Source organism: Cynara cardunculus, unplaced genomic scaffold (assembly GCF_001531365.2).
Source record: "Cynara cardunculus var. scolymus isolate 2C unplaced genomic scaffold, CcrdV1 Un_Scaffold_6528, whole genome shotgun sequence".
Classification (NCBI taxonomy): Eukaryota; Viridiplantae; Streptophyta; class Magnoliopsida; order Asterales; family Asteraceae; genus Cynara; species Cynara cardunculus.
The window spans coordinates 8,214-14,476 of NW_020203016.1; the positions used below are offsets into that span (position 1 = coordinate 8,214).

General features: G+C 32.5%; 1 pseudogene; it reads right to left on the minus strand.

Moving 5' to 3' along the window:
- Positions 1 to 260: 260 nt before the first annotated feature.
- LOC112504691 lies at positions 261 to 4,179 on the minus strand (annotated as a pseudogene).
- Between the last annotated feature and the right edge of the window lie 2,084 nt (positions 4,180 to 6,263).

Genomic DNA, 6,263 nt, shown 5'->3' on the forward strand with positions numbered 1-6,263 from the left:
TTCTTCCCAAACATCCAATGGCTAGAAAATGTTATACCCTTACTACTTCCTCTAAACCACTCTTGAACATCATAGATCCAGGTGCACATCTTTGTTATATTACTAATCTTTATATTTGTAATATCAACTAAGATGTCTCCATAATTTGGTATGAACTCTCTAGTTGTAAACACGCAGAAGAAATTCAAGCCTCTAAGGTTGCAAGGAGATGATGGGATGGTAAATGAGATTGATGACCCCTCCCACCTTATATCACTTACGCAATTTGGCATCTCTTCCCCCACATACCATGTGCTGAATATCCCAAATTCATAAACCATCTGCCAAATAAAAGCTTCATTAATATATCTACATATTAATCACACAAACAAAAATARTTAATGAGAACAAACCTTGAATGTCGGCCAAATTTTGGTGAAGTCTAAATTAACTAAATGACTCCACCCCAAACTACGTAATACCTTTTCCTCAACATCTCTCATATCTTCCTCTTTATGAATGCCTTCAATATTTTCCCTGCCATGTCCATCCACCATCCTATAGTTTAACAAGACGGGGGACATTTCTCGATTAAATATAGCTTCCCCATGTTTAAAAAAATCAAATGTCAGTTCTTTTAGTGTAGGTGGAGGATGCTCCAATGACAGCAGAAGATTCTCACGAATACTAAGTATCTCAATCCCKGAAAGGCTTTTCACCCAATTGGGCAGTGAATCCAAACGATTGCCATCTAAATACAACTTCTTCAACATGGATAGGCTACTCATGTCCATCAGAAAGGATTTGTTGGACAAATTATTATTTGCTAGTGACAAACATACTAATGAACTCGGTACATAAATCAGATAGGACTCGAAAGCTCTTGGTATAGCCTCCACAATGGCAGAGGAAGAGGKTTGTGAGTTCATACCAATGTTGTTACGGTTCGGCGTTTCCTCCACGTCATCCCTCATCTCGATCGGAGTTTCACCAAGATTACAACCATCTAATAWTAGTATTTTGACGTTCTTCACCTTGTTTATAGTTCTTAAAAGCTTCCAAACGTTATTGCAGTAACTCAGATCAATGAGGTCAAGTCYATCATATTGCTCAATTGACTCACAAACCTCRATCAAACTTGAGCAATTTGAAAGTATTAACCTCTCAAGTGCAGGGAATTCAGAAAATCCACCAACACTCCGAAGCTGTTCACAGTAACTCAGATTAAGAATMTTCAATGATCGAAGCAACTGTTTGTCTTTTGAGCATGAGCCGCTTAACTGTGCAAATAGAGATATGGTAAAATAATGAGTGAACTGCATAAAACCACCATAGAAGTAACATAAATTAAAGTAGATGCTACAAGTTTCTTACCTTTTGCCTCATCCCAGGTTGTTGTGCGTTACCATCAGACATGTCAAAAGATTCCAAATTGCTGTAAGACATGTCAAGCACAACCATATTGTCCATTGGTAAGTCTAAAGGTAAAGACTTTAAACGGAACCCATGCATACATAACCATCTTAATCTTTTAGGGAAATTCTTATAAGATCCATTGAATTTCACATAATTGAGTTGTAGTAGCATTAGATTATCCATCTTACTCAATGCATCTGTTTCCAACTCAAACGATTCACATATGTCCTCTTTAAGCATTCCTGTGTCAAGAACGAGGCCTTTAAGTTTTCCCGAACCCTAAGAAGAAAGTGAATTGATGCATTGACCTATGAGATCATAATCGACTACGCTTCCACGGCTTCTCTGGTGATTCTTGGCGTACTACATCTCTTCCCATCTCTTGAAGCAATTGATGCATCATTAACTTGTTATCTTCACTAACCCGAAGAAGGCATCTATCAATGAGGTTCTTGATCCCAAGTACCGTGCAAATCCTACATGCCTTTAATATTGTTTCAGTTGATTCTCTATCTTTTCCAACAAAAAAACAAGCAATGTGCTTATACAATTCCTTATCTTCTGTAGATGGCAAAGARTCAAAGCTCATTTGCAAGACCTTTTTAATACGAGAATTGGGTTCTTCCTTTAGCCTTTCTAAACAATCCTCCCATTCATCTACATCTCCATTACGTAGAGACTTACCCAAAACTTCAAGAGCCAATGGATGTCCCWCACAATACTTCACAAGCTCTTTTGAAACCTCTTTAAAACCTTCTTTGGGATTCTTACACTTGAATGCACTCAAACTTAAAAGCTCTAGTGATTCAGACTCATCTAAGCCTTCAAGCAAGTGCTTTGTATGCTTGGGTCGAACTAKCTGGTTGAATAGCTCACACTTTTCTGTCAACGAGGCGTCCTTGGTTGTTATTATGATTTTGCTTCCTGGATGAAAACCTTTGTTTCCAAGTAATGCATCCAATTGATTGAAACTATCAACATCATCAAGAACTAGAAACACCTTTTTATGTGCTAGTGCATTCTCAATYTGAGATGTATATATAGAAACATCATGAACTTGAATTGAACTGTTCTTTGAAATATCACCGCAGATTTGTTTTTGCAAATCAAGCAATCCATCCATTTTTTCAGCACATCTCCTACTGATATCTTCAACACAACTGCTTCTTTGGAATTCATGACAATGCAACCAAAAGAGATACTTGGCCAAAGATGTCTTCCCAATCCCTCCCATGCCTAAGATTGTGAGAATGTCAACGGTAGGAGAGGATCCATCTTTTAACCAAGAGGTAATGAGTTTTATGTGATGGTGCATGCCGATAAGGAGTGGCAGCGTTACTTTTAAGGGTACACCTAATTTATGACGGATATCTGTAACAATTTCTTCAATTAACTCCGTCTCTTTCCTGAAAATTGATCTTAATATGAAACTTGAAACATCAATTTGAAAAATAAAAAAACCAGATCCATCCAAAATATATATATATATATATATATATATATATATATGACATTTCGTTATGCTTATTTTTAATTATATTTTTGTGTCGGTATCATATGACGTTACATTTGCAAAAATATTGTTATATATATGTAGATAACTTATGTAAATGATTCAAATAGTCGCACATTTAACATTTTCATGTTCAACCAAAATAAATCTCATTATATAATAGCTTAAATGATGTCAACTGAAAACAAATATTTCTTATATTGAGTTTTTGGTCAATAAAAAAGAGTTGCTATTGTTTCATTTCAGGAGCTCGAAGATCTTCCAAAACTCATGCATATTTAGGTCCAATACGTTATTTTTCATTTCCGGAGTTGAACCTGGAACTAGTATAAATAAGTATAAATCGCTCCCCACGAATATGAACAAAATCTCCCCAAAAAGTTAAAGATCATCCTTTGTTACTTATAAGTAGGGGTAGTTCAGTAGTAATTAAGATCCTTGTATTACCTTTGCAGGTGTTATGATTCAAAGAATGAATGATATGATATTAGATGCAAACCAAATTAATTAATTTTTTCTGAAGCAATCATATTAGAATTCTAGAAATGGTTTCTCTATCAAGATGAATTGACCTATGAGATCATATGCTTGAAAAGTAGACTCAAGGATGCATCTTTAACCAATTTATTAAACTGAAAATTGACCAAATATGCATATTTATGGTATTAAAGAAAATATTAAATTGYTTGGGAAGTAGATTGTTACCGATCCTTTGCACTTTTTCCTTTTAAATCAGCAACTTTTGTCAATGCTTTATTCCATAGCTCCATTTTTTTAGACAAAAGATTTCTTCTCTCTTCATTCGTCTCTGTCTCCATCCTCTGTTTATGCTTCGCCATTGCATCTCTGAAGTTGGATTGTTGCTTCCTGACATCGGTGGGCTCGACATGATAGAAGATGGGGATGACAATATGGTTGGAGGTCCTATATATATTGTTCGAGGATCAATACTAGTTCGTCAAGACACCATGTTGAAGAAGCATAATTTTGAGACAGCACGATAACAGAAGCCCTGGATGTTTTGATCGCATTCTCCAATTCCGGTTTCAGATCTTCTCCGGTTTCGATCTCTTCATCGTCCAAGAAAGTTGTGAGATTAGTTTCGATCAAGGTCTTGTAGAGGTGATCTGTGAAATTATGACGAGTGTCAAGACCTCTAAAACTTAAAAATACGTCGTATCTATATTGATCACGGCTTGAAGAAGATGAAGATTCTTCGGAGATAACGACCATTATGAATTATGAGAAGGTATGATCGAGAGATATTTGATGGAGAGGAGAATGGATTTATGATTATGTGAAGAATAATGGATCCAAGAAGCAATATAACTTCTCTTTAACAATGGAAGCTCAACGTAAAGTCAACAATTACTTTTTGATAAGGAAATTGATTGAAAATTTACTTATTAAATGGAAATTTACTTATTAAATGTATCAAAACAAGATTTCATGGATATGAAAGGGTTTTCATCAACAATAAACATTAATGAACTTGAACATATTTTATGATGATTTTTTTTTTGTAAATAAACATATTTTATTTATTTTAGAATAATAATCATGTGTTTGAGTTTGTTAATCAATAAAATAAAAACAAGTMTATTTCYGTCTTTCCATGTAAATTTGATAAAAGCTGTTTAAAGATGTTTCTTATCGTGTTATTTTGGTTCTTAAGTGAATTATGTTTTTGGGTTCTATGTTTTATTAAAAATTGTTATTAATTTTTCTGATAATGAATTAATGAGTTTATCATTAAGGTTGATGATTATTAATTTACTATTTGAAACTAATCGGTATATATACAATCAAAATAATGATGTTGACATTGACTATTTAGAGTTAGGGCTCACGTAAATAATGGTGTCGACAAGGATTATTCATAATTCGGGCCCTTATAAATAACGGTGTTGACAGTTGACATGGACAACTTATAAAAAGACAATAATATATGGTTGCTAAAGTAATTAGTTTTGGTATGCTTCCAAGATAATATATGTATTTGCATTCTTATTTTGTAATCAACTTTGCATTTTGGGACATGTATGTAATGTTTTGTTGTAACAAGGGCAATGGACATGTCATTTTATATTTTTAAGATATATAAATTAAATTTATATATTTGATGATGATATTACAGTTTAAAAAATAATAATAAGTTAAAGGAAGCATTTATGATTATCGGGTATTGTTGATAGTGACATAAAGTGATGATCATAACGCTTTATGTCTTGTATGTTTGAAAATTCATGATTTTCATTTTGTCCATAACGTGTCATTTCAACTTTCTTTCTATATATTAAAATTGAATTTAATATTTTATTTTCGTTTGATCATAACGCCTTGAAAATTGTTTCCAAAAATAAATTGAAGATATTCATAGGGTTGTTCATGATTTGGATTGATCGGGTTGAATACATTTGAACAACTCAACTTAATGTTTGTGGTTTAGAAAAATCTTAGGCCAACCCAAAACAAAGTGCAACTCAACCCAACCCATACGGGTTGGTCGAGTTGATACTTTGGTATATTAAAATATTCTTCTAACCTTGAATATGTTATTTCTTTACTCATAATTTCTTTTTCATCATTAACCATTTGATACAATTTATTCATATTTCTTATATATATCACATTCAGTTAATTTTTCTAATTTGATATATATGTTCATAGTTACTAAACATATATATGAATGAGTTATATAGAGATATGAGTATATTGAAAATATGTGTATATGAAAAGCATAGATGATAGTGTAATTGTTTAATGTATATATTAATAGAAGTTCAGCAATCATATTAAATCCAAAAAATAAAAAGATATCGGGTTCATTGGGTTGGGTTGGGTTCAAATAATAGTAACTCGATTAGACATCGGGTTACTATTATTAACTAATCAACCCAATACCTACGATTTGATAATTTTACAACTCGATTAGACATCGGGTTGCTTCGCGGTGGGTTATTTTCGCGTTGGGTTGGATTGGGTTGATCGGGTTTTTGAGCACCCCTAGATATTACCGTTGGAGTTGAAATTTTTTATATTTAAAAAATATATATCTATACTATATTATAAAGCATTTGGCTAAAACTCTTAAAAACTCTTAAACTCTTAAAACTCTTAAACCTGTTCATCCTTAAACAATTTCATCCCTATCTGATTTCATCCCATAACTGAATTCATGTAACTAACTGCAGATAAACACAATCAAATACATGATAAACATCTCATTTTAAATATAAAAAATCTAAAATATAATTAGGATAATCATTGAGTTCTAACAAAATACTTAATTATTATCTTTATAAAATGTTATATTATTAAACCAAAAATAAATTATTTCATTATTAAACTTAAA